Genomic DNA, 14593 nt, shown 5'->3' on the forward strand with positions numbered 1-14593 from the left:
CCGGAAATGACTAATTTTGAATTTTGATTTTTAAATGGCACCCTCAATATTTTTTTACTTCATTCGATAGAAAATGACACTCTGAGTAGAACGATCTGTCAACTTTTGACATTTTCGCATATGGTTTATTTGAAATTGTAACATGCGACGATTTGACTAAAAAAATTTGACTAGAAAAATCAAGTGTGTGGTATCAAATTATTCTTAAAAAATTGCTTTTTCCAAATATGCTAATGAATTGCCACCCTGGTTTCATTTGAAAAAATTGAAGTATGTATGATTAAAAATACGATTCGTGCATCTTTTAACCGGCCAGTGTCTTGTCACTAAAAACATTAGACGATCAAATCTATTTTTCCAAGGTTCCTTGATTAAAAATTAGTGTTTTTAACGTAGCAACGACACTCTAGATTGAAATTTAAAAAACGATTTTTTTAAGTGGGAATTTCAAAAGTTGACATATGATAGGTATGTCATTCTATTTCGAGTGTCATTTTCTATCGAATAAAGTAAAAAAATTCCGGGGGTGCCATTTAAAAATCAAAAGCTGTAGTCATTTCCGGTGAAACAGGAAGTGACCAAAAACAATTAAGTCAATCAATTCTAATTTATGTCATATACATATTAACATATCAAATCCCGTTTTGTTAACTGAAAAAATAAAAAAGTTATAGGGGGTGAGCCATTTTTGAGACGCACCCGGTATAAACGATCCTCGAAACAAAAGCATATTAATTTACATATAAAATGACGCCGTTTTTTTTTCGATCATATGGTTTTACTACATAAAAATTATAATGAACTTTGCAATATCTTATTTGTATCGAGATTTTCTATAAACTTTTCATTTGCTTTCTTCTAGTCTCTCTAGAACAAATTTGAATGTAGCTTATTATTTTGACATCATTAAATATTGAAAAGCTTGAAAAATTCATTGAGTCATCGTTTTGTAATGTCTTGTAATAATACAATTTCCAAGAGCAGGTATTTCTTTGGAGCAAAATTGGGTAATATTTTTAGTCGATTCTTCGAAGCGATTCATTAATGGTGTAAGGTGGTGTAAATTTTTTAAAAGTAAACCACTGTGCGCACCATGAGGTTTCTCACGTAGTCGTCGAATAGGATACGTCTGAATAGTCACGATGGTACCGTAGTAAAAAAAAAGAAATGAAACATTTTTGATCCCAGCCATTTTATTTTTATTTAAATTATTTATTTAAAATTTTATTTTAATTATATTTATTTTCAAATCAGACAAATATAAAATATGTGTAAAAATCCAACTAAAAATCAACTGAATTATATTTCAGTGTGCCTATACACATAGCTGACTAAATTTTGATGATTGTATACAAACAAACAAACAACGCTTTATTGTACAAAAAGCCAAAACAGATTCATCGACAAAGCATTCACAAAACAAAAAAGCACAAAAACAAATATACAAATAATAAAAAATGTCTTACAATACAAATCAATTCAAAAAAATTTACCTCATTAAAATTACAAATAAAACATACATGGACATTGCCTAACACAGGCGTATGAAGAAAATTTTACAAAAGGAAAACTGTAAATGAACGAAAGGTTGAAAATGTTTTGAAAGGTTGAGGCATAGGAGATTACGAGTAGAATCGCACCAAGATTTAATATAACTGAAAACAGGCAGTCTTGTTTAAATTTATTTAGATATCATCATTGTATTAATTCTGATTAGGCATTTTGCAGAACGACTAAAAAAAGATAGTCTCTCTGTAAAATTTCCTTTGTCATAATATTTTCAACATTTCTTTCACTAAAGCGTTAATCCGTAAAACCGTAAAAGGTACCTTGATTTGCACGTGATTTTACAATTACTTACTTGCTTATATCTTACGTGATATCATTCATGAAACCTCGCTGTCTTTAACTTGGCCTAGGTCATGGTTACAAAACGCTCAAGACGCGAGTAATTTGAATTTCTAAAGAATAATTTCTAAATATACACCTACTATAACAAGAAAATAATTCAGAGAAAAAACAAAATTATTTAATCAAGAGTATGAAAATGCTTAAAAAATATATGTATTTCGAATAAGATTTTTTTCTCAACTTAGACATTATTCTTCAAATAAAAATTTCAATTTTTTTAATATTAGTAAAATACACTACTCAAAACAATTATCGCATTTTCAATAAAAGTAATTACCGTAGTTTGGGGCGAAATTGATAACCGAGGGCGAAATTGATAATTACATGGTTTAGTCACATTTTTAAATTTAGCGCCAAATTTATGCAACTAGAAGCAGTGGTGTGCATCAGTCTTGTTTAGTAAAGCTTTGATGACAAGACGTATGCAGTCGGGTTTGCAAAAAACGCCGTTAAAATTAATTAACTAAAATTAAAAATTTCGCCCTCGGTTATCAATTTCGCCCCAAACTACGGTACTACATATTTCTAAATGAAACATGCATTTTTCTGCCTTTCTTTTGTGAGTTTTTTTTAGGATAGTTAGGGTACGTTTTTTAGGATATTTAGTTTACAGTTGAGGGTTGGAACCTTTGGTGTTACACAGCAAAATAAAAACACTAAATCACCACAATAAACCAAAACACTTTTACTTTTACACTGGACGCGCGTTTCGCTAACCATGTTAGCATCATCAGCAGATGATTATAAACTAGTTGAGTTGATATGGAGTTATTATGGAGCCGATCGGCGCAATATTTGATTGCATTGCCAGCTTTAGTGTGCGAACACAGTGCAAGCAGGTTTGTCGCTTACTGGTAGTCAGCGCCAATCTGGGCACCTATTCTTGACATCGTTCGCAAATTTGCGTATACGCATCACGTGTATTGTTATAAACAGGGTATCCCAGAAATAAGTGCAAGTATTTTAAAGGGTGGTAGATCTCGATAAAAGAAACATATTTTCTCTTTATCGTTTTTCATATAAGTCCAAAATAATGGAGTTATTTTTTACTTTGAAAATTTCCAAAAAAATTATTTTTTGCTAAAATTTTTGAGAACCTTCTTCTTCATGTGCCTTCTCCTCATCGGAGGTTGGCGACCATCAATTGGAATTCCTCCCTGTCTTGAGCCAAACGGATAATTGCACTGGCCTCTACTATATTAAACCACTGGCGCAAATTCCGCAACCAGGAAAAACCGTTTACGCCCGATGCCTCGTCGTCCTTCAATCTTTCCTCAACGATCAGCTGTAGGAAACTATATTTGTTATTTCGAAAAAATATGACCAAAATATGCTGCTTTCCGTCGTTTTATTGTAGTCAATAGTTCTTGGTCCTTACACATTCTTTCCAATACTTCAAGATTTGTTTGAGAACCACTGGATCTTTTCTGGATTTTCTTTCTTGTAAATTTAATCTACTACCTATGTTGCCATATTATCAAGAAATTATTTTTTTAAATAAAAACTAAAAAAATTGCTAAAAAATTCCAAAAATATTTTCAAAAAATTCCGAATTTTCAAAAAAAAAATTATTTAGGAAAAAACCTCATAGGCGTGTTTCTGGGGTTGAACTATACTACAAGTGAAGTTAAAATACTTGCACTTATTTCTGGGACACCCTGTATATGGTTACATAGATAGTAGCGCCGCGCCGCGCCGCACAGTGGTTCCAAATGGTGAAAAAGTGCCGCATGTGATTTTATTGACGTAATTTTTTGGTTAAGGGATACATTTTGTAATTGATTTTGTGGAGCACAAAGTTAAGGTTTCAAGGTATTAAAAAACGTCAATTGTGAAGTCCTTAACATCCGCAAGACCAGGACGACTGCTCTACATCCACGCGTCAGCTGCACTCGTCTATTTATAACTGCCCTCTCTAGGCCACAGCCGCCGGCATTTATACCTACAGCTAAAGATTTCTAGAATAGTCCATAGATCGTTAGGTGCATAGAGAAGGTTTCGAATGTTCTCGTATGTACTACTCCATTCCAGTGGGACTCGATTCTTCTCGAATCTTCGAATGAATCATTACGGTGTCTATTCTTTAATGCGATGTTAAGGTCATCCGAGGGCGGGCCATATAGTTAGGTTAGGTCGAGTCCACACCGGTCCGCAACAATATGAATCACTAGTTAAAAACGCCATCTTCAAACTCATTAGTAATTTCGTCATCTTCATCATTACTTGTAGAATTGTCCTCGTCAGAACTCATATCGTACCCCCACACCCATCATGGCATTGTTAAACAGAAGTTTCCTTATTGAGAAAATCTAGAGGTAGGTGTACATTTTCATCCTTTTTTGTTGTCTTTGATAACAACTGAAATTTCTTGAATAAGAAAAAAAATAGTGGATCAGATGTTAACATAAATCTGTTAAAAATATCTTCTAAAGTGTCTTTCCGAGAAATCTTTCTTGAGAAGTCTGTACGATATCTTTTAAAATCTTTGTTGCGGGCTTCTTGTGGTTCTTCACTCAATGCTCCTAAATTAAAAAAATAATTATTGTTTGGTACTAAAGTTTTATAAGAAATATTACCTACTGGAATGAAAGAAAATTGTTTCATGTACTCATGTCCATGGTAAAGAATTTTATGAACTGTTGGTGAAAACGTGAATTGAGGGTAGGTTTTGTGAAAAAGTTCAGCAGTTTCACGTGCATAATTTTCATAAGACTCAGGTGAAACAATTCTGTTGCATGATATCGCAGCTAGGACATTCGAGAACCTTTCAATAATAGGTAACTCTATCTCTATAATTTCAGATGTAACTTTCGAGTTCTGAAAAAATCTCCTAGCTGTATTTCCGTCATGGGAAATACCAAACCCTGGTTTTGGTTTACCTATGTTTAAACCAGTTTTCTCTTTAAACTGCTTTTGTATTATTTTCTTTTTAGTTTCTTGTTCTTCCTTCGTAGAGGCCAGTCTAAAAATAAATTAAATATAGATGGATAATGCTTGCTGACATGACAGCAACTTCTCATCTAACTAACAATGTTTAATTCTCTCATCTAATATACATACTTGTATGAACATCTCAGTAAAAATTCCATGGAGTTAATTTTTGCATGCAAAGGGGATATTCCAAATTTCAAAACATCTGCATTGGTTTGGCTCGGCAAATTATTCAAAGTTTTTGGTCCAGCTAGACAAACAGGGCATCTCTAAAAGTACAATAGGTTTAAACATTATGCAGAACGTTTAAAATATTATATTTAACAAAAACTCATTTACCGAAGTTGCAGCATTTTTGCACACCGCATTTATTATTTTTCCATCTACCATTGTACAGTAGAATCTATGTCTTACAATGACTTCTACGCTATTATTAATTTTTATTTTACTGTCCTGTATTTCCACAATTTCCTTCATCACTCTAGAATACTCTGTTAGAATTGTATTACAGTCTTCCTTGCAGAAAGCCATTCTCATTGGTCGACATAAGCTAAAATTTGAAAATGTAATTTATCAAAAATATAGATTAGGCTCCTCCAAATTTTAGTCTAAGTCTAATAACTCGACGAAATTTAGATAAAATTTGATATGTAGTAACATATTGATGTAGTTAGTAGGAAAAAAGGCTCATAAATTTCAGGTTTCCAATCTTCATACCTTTTTTCTTCAGTATTTTTAATCATACCTTGAAGAATTTGGATTTTCATTTCTCCAAATAACATCTTTCTGAGAATCATCTCTATATGTTAATGAAATAGGCACCAAGTTAGTACAAAATACAGTAGAATCGGAATTTTTTGGATCCATAAATCGTTGCTTAAATTCCGAATGACCACTGCTTCCATCCATACCCCATTTATGTGTGGCAATAATATCACATGTACTATTCAGATCAGCAATATTAATTAAAATTCGTTCTACTGTGGTATCAACTAAATTCTGAAGAGTCACTTTGGCTTCAGTTTCAGTAAAATCATCAGGATTTAAAACAGGATAGCTCAACTTTTTATATTTAAGTATCTCCTGGTATGAAGGGTACAGATCCGTACCTGATGAAAAACATAATGAAAAAAAAATATTTATACAAATTGCGAATTAATGAAATTACCTTTCCAAAGTGTAGCTGACCGCATGTTTTGGTACTGTGCCTTTGTTTGCTTGCTGTTGATTATAAATAAAGCGATGGCTTCATTAGGCGTAAATTTTTTGGGAATATTTTGTTTCAAAGCAGCCAACACTTCATCCGGAGAAGAAATAGCGGCTGAAACTGCTTTAGCAACATCATGTTTATGTTCCTTTTTAAGAACAGAAACGGTTGCGTACGCAAGGATGTCTGAAGTATAATTATCTCTGACGTCTATAATGAAGTAATTAATATATGGTAAATACAGTGCACAAAATTGAAATAAAAAAATCACCTTTCGTAGTTCTGTCTTTTTGAGATTTGGATAAATCGGAAAAACATTTTCTTTTTGATGGACCGGGTTCCGATTCCCCAGTGCATTGCGAATTTTCGTCTATAGCTAAGTCACTGAAAACATTTTTTCTAACCAATCAGCATTTTTCAAACTAAATTTTTGCCAAGAATAAGATGAATCTCTCCATCTTTTGGTCCATTTTTGAATGAATGATTTGAGTATTTTCTTAGCGGATTCTTGCTCCGTGTTGTAAATATCACAATAATTTGTTAGATATAGGGTAATTTCTTCCAAAATTTCAGCTTCCGATTTTCCATTGAATCCATTCTTAAGAAAACGTTTACATAAATTCATACGACTGATGTTACCTAAAATGTCAGGTGTTTTTCAATTGATGAATAGACGCCAGAAGAAATCACCAAATGGTTTTTTTTTCTATCTGGCATCAAAAAATTTAGTTTAGTGTAAATTGGGAGTCGCCAGTTCGTATTTTTTTTTTAAACGAAAACAATATTAGGTAAAAATTCTATTTCGGCGGGTCATGGCGGGTCTAAATATTGAACTAAAAAGTAGGAGGGGTTCTATAAAGACTTTTAAAAATAAAAACTAGCGTGGTGTTCGGTGGTGCTTTTAAGATATTTGAACTCAAAAGACAAATACAGATTATTAAAAAATACTTACCTGAATGGCCTTCCTCCATGGTTGTATTACTTTTCACACGTATTATTGTTGATTTAATAAAACACCAAAATTTATCTTAATGCTGACCTCCGTTCGATTTACAAAGTGTACAAATGATAAAAATCTTAAAAATGCTCGCCATCAAAAAATAATCAATAAAAAACATAGACGAGATAGTGATAAATGGTTTATCGGGTGCGTATTTGAAATATGTTATTAAAAGTGAGATTTATCAGATATGAATTTTAACCGATATGCGTCACTTTTTGCCATATCGGAACCACTGTGCGCCGCCTCGCGCTTATAACCTTGAAAAATTAAAGCGTGTTATCAAATCGGCTAGTTCACAGTGAAAGCAGGCAGGCACCGTCAACCAGCGTTCATCGGCGTTCTCGCTTTTACCGGAACGAAAATTTATTTATTTCTGTTTTTGCACGCGCCGACGGCGCACAGGGGGTATTAAGAACTAAAAGTTGGCCAAAATTATGTTTTATATAAAATTTTAATTATTAATTAGAGGAGAGGTTGCTAATATGGAACCTCATTTTGTTTTTCCTACACAATATTTTTTCCTCTACTCTGAAACCCTTTCCACCGATCAAATAGGGCCATTCTGTGCAAAACCAAGCAATTGGATGAGGATGCTAGAACAAGAAAGTAATTTGTATATTATAGACGATATTTGAGCGAGGATGGGTGTTAATAGGGTAAAGACTATTTCCTTTAAGAATCTATTTAAATCAATTTAAATCAGTGGCAAGCATTGGCAAGATTTTTGTGCATATTCCAATGCTGGAGACTTTAAGCATCGAACGGATACTAAATTTCCATGCGGAATATTGCCGAATAGTCTTACACCTTATAAAAAATGCCACTGATTTTTAAATATAAAACATTATAAAAATAGAATAGAAGGAAACGTTTCAAAATAAAAATATGGCATAAAACAGAACAGAGCAAACAAACAAAGCTGGCTCTGTATCCATCATGACAGTTATTATAAACAATTTGCAAAAAAGCACTACAAACAATTCCACTATTTTTATAATCTTAGAAATATTCAGAATACACTCAAGATAATTCATACTTATAATTGAAATATATTATTTATTTGATAGTCAACTAACAACTTAAAAAAAACTAATAAACGGGCTTACATTTATTATTTATAGATTTGTATTCAGTTAAGATAAAAAATGAAAATAAAATATTTCACTTTTGGCCAGGTTTATAGACCAAATACCCCTATGTGCGGGAGCGGCGTTTGGATATGGTTAGGTTAGTGAATCAGGTAAATTTCCTCTTAATTAACTACTTCCGAACCCTGCTCGCATTCCAGAAAGCCATATAACAATACACGGCATATACGCAAAGTTACGCATCACGTGTATTGTTATATGGCTTTTTCGGAGATGCGAGATGTGAGCGATATGTGGTCAAGAATAGGTCCCCAGAGACGGCGCTGGTTGCCGGAAAGCAGAAACCTGCCTCCACTATGTTCGTACCCTTAGGGTGCGAACATAGTGGAGGCAGGTTTCTGCTTTCCGGCAGCCAGCGCCGTCTCTGGGCACCTATTCTTGATCACTCGCATCTTCAAATATGGCTCACATCTCGCATCTCCGAAAAAGCCATATAACAATACACGTGATGCGTAACTTTGCGTATATGCATCACGTATTGTTATATGGCTTTTTCGGAGATGCGAGCAGGGTTCGGAAGTAGCTGTAATTAAGAGGAAATTTACCTGATTATTAACTAACCTAACCTAACCTAACCATATTGAATCGCCGCGCCCGCCGCGCCGGGGCCGCACATAGGGGTATTTGGTCTATAAACCTGGCCAAAAGTGATATTTTTTTTATTTTCATTTTTTATTTTAACTGATTACAAATCTATAAATACTAAATGTAAGCACGTTTGTTGACTACAAGTTGACTATCAAATAAATAATATATTTCAATTATAAGTATGAATTATCTTGAGTGTATTCTGAATATTTCTAAGATTATAAAATAGTGGAATTGTTTGTAGTGCTTTTTTTGCAAATTGTTTATAATAACTGTCATGATAGATACAGAGCCAGCTGGTGTCCTGTTTTTATGCAATATTTTTTTTTGAAACGTTTCCTCTATTCTATTTCTTTATAATGTTTTATATTTAAAAAATCAGAGGCATTTTTATAAGGTGTAAGACTATTCGGCAATATTCCGCATTGAAATTAGTATCCGTTCAATGCTTAAAGTCTCCAGCTTTGGAATATGTACAAAAATCTTGCCAATATTTGCCACTGCCAAAAAAACATTGATTTAAATAGATTCTTAAAGAAAATAGTCTTTACCCTATAACACCCATCCTCGCTCAAATATCGTCGATAATGTTGCGAGCCGGTGTGGACTCGACCTAACCTCACAATATGGCCCGCCCTCGGATGACCTTAACATCGCATAGACACCGCAATGATTCATTCGTTCGAGAAGAATCGAGACCCACTAGAATGGACTAGTACATACGTGAACATTCGAAAACCTTCTCTATGCGCCTAACGATCTATGGACTATTCTAGATTTCTTTTGCTGTAGGTATAAAAAGCCGGCGGCAGTGGCCTAGAGAGGGCAGTTATAAATATACCAGTGCAGTTGACGCGCTAAAATTCAAAATAAATTCTTAGTTATAAATCGTTTGTAAATAGTTCTATAAGTCTTTTATCGTTATTGTTTTTGTTAATTAGTGTTAAATAAATAGTGTTTAAATAAATTGCGACTTTCTATCCACACGGAACCGACGAAAAACGTAACAATAATATACAAATTACTTTCTTGTTCTAGCATCCTCATCCAATTGCTTGGTTTTGCACAGAATGGCCCTATTTGATCGGTGGAAAGGGTTTCAGAGTAGAGGAAAAAATATTGTGTAGGAAAAACAAAATGAGGTTCCATATTAGCACCCTCTCCTCTAATAATTAATATTACTAGCAAAAAAGCAAAAAAATCATAAAACATAATTTTGGCCAACTTTTAGTTCTTAATACCCTATGTGCGCCGTCGGCGCCTGCAAAAGCAGAAATAAATAAATTTTCGTTGTGGTAAAAGCGAGAACGCCGATGAACGCTGGTTGACGGCTCCTATCTGCTTTCACTGTGAACTAGCCGATTTGATAACACGCTTTATTTTTTCAAGGTTATAAGCGCGAGCTGGCGCGGCGCGGCGCTACTATGTAACCATATACAGGGTGTCCCAGAAATACGTGCAAGTATTTTAACTTAACTGGTAGTATAGTTCAACCCCAGAAACATGCCTATGGGCTTTTTTCTAAATAATTTTTTTTTAAAATTCGGAATTTTTTGAAAATATTTTTGGAATTTTTTTGCAATTTTTTTTAGTTTTTATTTAAAAAAATAATTTCTTGATAATATGGCAACATAGGTAGTAGATTAAATTTATAAGAAAGAAAATCCAGAAAAGATCCAGTGGTTCTCAAACAAATCTCGGAGTATTGGAAAGAATATGTAAGGACCAAGACTACAATAAAACGACGGAAAGCAGCATATTTTGATCATATTTTTCGAAATAACAAATATAGTTTCCTACAGCTGATCGTTGAGGGAAAGATTGAAGGACGACGAGGCATCAGGCGTAAACGGTTTTCCTGCTTGCGGAATTTGCGCCAGTGGTTTAATATAGGAGAGGCAAGTGCAATTATCCGTTTGGCTCAAGACAGGGAGGAATTCCAATTGATGGTAGCCAACCTTCGATGAGGAGAAAGCACATGAAGAAGGTGCTCAAAATTTTAGCAAAAAATCATTTTTTTTGGAAATTTTCAAAGTAAAATAACTCCGTTATTTTGGACTTATTTGAAAACGATAAAGAAAAAAATATGTTTCTTTTATCGAGATCTACCACCCTTTAAAATACTTGCACTTATTTCTGGGATACCCTGTTTATAACAATACACGTGATGCGTATACGCAAAGTTGCGAACGATGTCAAGAATAGGTACCCAGATTGGCGCTGGCTACCAGAAAGCGGCAAACCTGCTTGCACTGTGTTCGCACACTTAGGCTATACGCTGACAGGCAATTTTTAATGGGCCGACTATATTCTTATGGAGCCCCGCTCACATGCAATCAAATAGTCGGCCGATCGGCTCCATAAGTATGTATTGTTTTTACTTTTGCAACTAAATAGTCGGCCGACTAAAAATTACAGGTCAAAGCGTAGGCTTATTGTTTCGAATTTCCCTTCACACTATCCAAACTATTTAAAACTGTTACCTACTGTTAAGTCAGGGAATTCAAAGTGTCTTGTTTTTCAAATTAATATTTTTTTTAGAAAATATGCGATAATAATTGTTTTGAGTAGTTTATATTCTTAAAAGAGTTCCTTGTTTTTAAAATATGTATATGTAGAATTTTTAGGAGGGGAGTTAATCACCACGACCTTATAAATCTATTGTGTGTAAAATATGTATATGCTTTTCATGAAGAATTCTGTTATGCTTCCTTATAGACACATTTTTTCTTAATTTAAATATTTTTACAATAATTTTCAAACAAAATAAAGTAATTTTAATATAAGAATATGCTATTTTTAATAAAAACATATCGTATTTTAAAGTGAAATTTTTAGTTTACTTCGCACAAAACAACTAGATCTTAAAAAAAATGATCCAAGAATATCTAGAGAGAGATTAGATTGTTTTAATGGGAAAATTGGCCACATGGACATGCGATCTTGATTCATTAATGTATAGTCGTAAACTATTACAGTTGAGGGTTGGAACCCTTGGTGTTAAACAGCAAAATAAAAACACTAAATCACCACAATACACCAAAACACTTTTACTTTTACACTGGATGCCCGTTTCGCTAACCATGTTAGCATCATCAGCAGATGATTATAAACTAAAGTACAATCTACAAGTTGAGCGTTTGTATACTCGCTCAGTGGGCACCGAGTGGGCGTGGCTAAATCTAGCCAACCGAGTCAGAGCCCACTGAGCGTAACAGTTAGATTTCCGCCACTAGAGTAGTAGGAACAAAGAACTTGAAGGAATTGGATTCAAGAATATCAACTAGTGAAGGAGAATATCCATTACACTCAGCTACATTCCTAATGTAATCTCTTTCTATTTCATATCCTTCGTTGGAAAGTGGGAAACTAAGTAATCTATGAACTAAGAAATTTAAACTAGCCATTTTATGTTCAACACTATGATGTGATTCATTAGGAATATATCTGCGTGTGGTCGTATTTTTCCTATAGATATCAAATTCCAGGCAATTATTAGTATTTCTAATAACTAATACATCTAGAAATGATAATCTGTGTTGTTCTCAATTTCATGCGTAAATTTAATGGAAGGAAAACGATTATTTAACTTAGAAATAAAATTATCTATGGTGTCTGAATGTGTGTCAAAAACAGCAAAAATATCATCCACATACCTAAACCATCCTCTTGGAAAATACTCAAACTGATTCTTAGCCTCCACTTCAAACCTGCTCATGAATAAATTAGCCAAAAAGGGAGACAATGGATTACCCATTGCGGTACCTTCCCGCTGTTCAAAAAAGTTGTTATTAAATTGAAAACAATTTTGTTTCATACATAACGATGTAAGCTCAATATATGCATCACAGTTTTGTTGTCGACGCCATTTGCGTTCAGTAATTCCTTCAAGTAGCCTAAAGTATGTGGAATTGGAACACTTGGGAACAACGAAGATACATCAAAGGAGACCAAAATTTCACCTTCATGCAATGTTATATTTTTAATTTTGTTAATGAATTCAATATTATTTTTAACTGAGAAAGAAGGTTCATTATCAGGTAAATTTTCGAACTCCATTGATAACCATTTTGCCAAATTATAAGTCGGAGAACCTACAGTCGAAACAATTGGGCGCATAGACTTGTCCGGTTTATGAATTTTTGGCAAAGTATACAATTTTGGTAATGAGGGATTGGATACTTGTAATTTCCTCTTTAAAGAAAGATCAATAAGGGTGTTACATTCTTTTAGAGTTTTTTAACGTCTGCTACCATCCTAGACAAATGATTCTTTTTCAAATTTATGTAGGGGCCATTATCGATTAAGTTGTTAACCTTATCGTAATAGTCTTTTTTTTATCTAATATAACAACCTTATTTCCCTTATCAGCTTTTAGGTAGAAACAATCTTTGTTACGCAAACTCTTGACAATATTGTGTTCCTTGTTCCATTTTATTAATTTACTTGAAACGATATTTTTTGATAACTGATTTCTACAAGTCTCTCTTGTAAATACTTTAGAAGCCTCGGGCAAGTGCTGAATAGTAGTTTCAACACCAACGACGATTTCCTCCAAAGCACTACCAGAGTTGGGCAATGCAAACTTTAAACCTTTGTTTAATATACTGAGCTCTTGTTTATCAAAAGTCTGCGAAGAAAGATTCTCTACTATGTTTATGTCTCTTTGGAAAACATGTTTGTTTTTAGAGCTTTTTAATTTTTTAAACTTATTATTCAAAATGGACATTTTCTTAACAAATTTTGAATTGATAACCACAAACATATTTCTCTGAGAGAGAGACACCAACATTCATACTCTACATTAGTTAGCCGATAAGTAAGTTTTTTGTAAAGTCCATAGGCTTCAATTTCAAGCATACTTTACGTTTACTATACAGAAATTTGATTTTTAAATCAAGCCATTTTTGTTTTGCAATTTTCTCTACCTTATCACTAACGTTACTTTTCGGAATATCAACTTTAATAAAACTAGGATAAACTGAATTGGCATTGCATGATTTAAGAAACCAAATATCTGCTCCTAATAACCTAATCTTAGTACTAAACTTACCATATAGATTCAGTTCCGTTGACCGTGAAGCAATCGAAGATTACAGTTGAGGGTTGGAACCTTTGGTGTTACACAGCAAAATAAAAATTAGATGCATATGAAAGCATCAGAATTAATAAATGTAAAGATAGTATGAACAGAGACAATTGTCCAATTCCTTCAAGTTCTTTGTTCCTACTACTCTAGTGGCGGAAATCTAACTGTTACGCTCAGTGGGCTCTGACTCGGTTGGCTAGATTTTGCCACGCCCACTCGGTACCCACTGAGCGAGTATATAAACGCTCAACTTGTAGATTGTACTTTAGTTTAAAATGATCTGCTGATGATGCTAACATGGTTAGCGAAACGCGCGTCCAAAAAATTGTTTTGGTGTATTGTGGTGATTTAGTGTTTTTATTTTGCTAGTCGTAAACTTCTAGTGCTTCTTTTTAGGACTCGATAACTTTTTTCCAAGGTTGATACTTGATTCCCTAAAATAGTTCTCTCGTTTTGAGGTGTGAGTTTTGGTTAAATGTAAATAAAATCTTTTTATGTATTCTTCTGCGTTTTGCTTCAGTTTTACCATATATTCGGAAATCAACTCAAAGCGAAACTCAAGAACTTGGAAGACTCTATCCGTCACGGGTTCTTAACAGGACACTGTCTCCTCAATGAACACTTCGGTAGATTGAAGCTAAGAAACAGTGGCAAATGGAGATTCTTTTTGGGAAAATTGGGAAACATCAGAACACTTCATCACTGAGTGTGCCGAG

At 33.6% G+C, this 14593-nt stretch overlaps 1 protein-coding gene and 1 long non-coding RNA gene across 3 annotated transcripts in view; one reads left to right on the top strand and one right to left on the bottom strand.

The window, feature by feature from the left end:
* The window catches only part of LOC115888284 (6-phosphofructo-2-kinase/fructose-2,6-bisphosphatase), a 141175-nt gene that overhangs the window by 8787 nt on the left and 117795 nt on the right, over positions 1 to 14593 (top strand). The gene's annotated exons all lie outside the window — the stretch shown is intronic.
* LOC115888287 lies at positions 6226 to 7190 on the bottom strand. The gene is made up of 3 exons (XR_004051229.1): positions 7002 to 7190; positions 6321 to 6688; positions 6226 to 6259 (listed from the first exon to the last, which is right to left on the bottom strand). It is a non-coding gene; the product is annotated as an uncharacterized LOC115888287 (long non-coding RNA).

Source organism: Sitophilus oryzae, unplaced genomic scaffold (assembly GCF_002938485.1).
Source record: "Sitophilus oryzae breed Bouriz unplaced genomic scaffold, Soryzae_2.0 scaffold_693_pilon_pilon, whole genome shotgun sequence".
In the NCBI taxonomy this organism is placed as follows: domain Eukaryota; kingdom Metazoa; phylum Arthropoda; class Insecta; order Coleoptera; family Curculionidae; genus Sitophilus; species Sitophilus oryzae.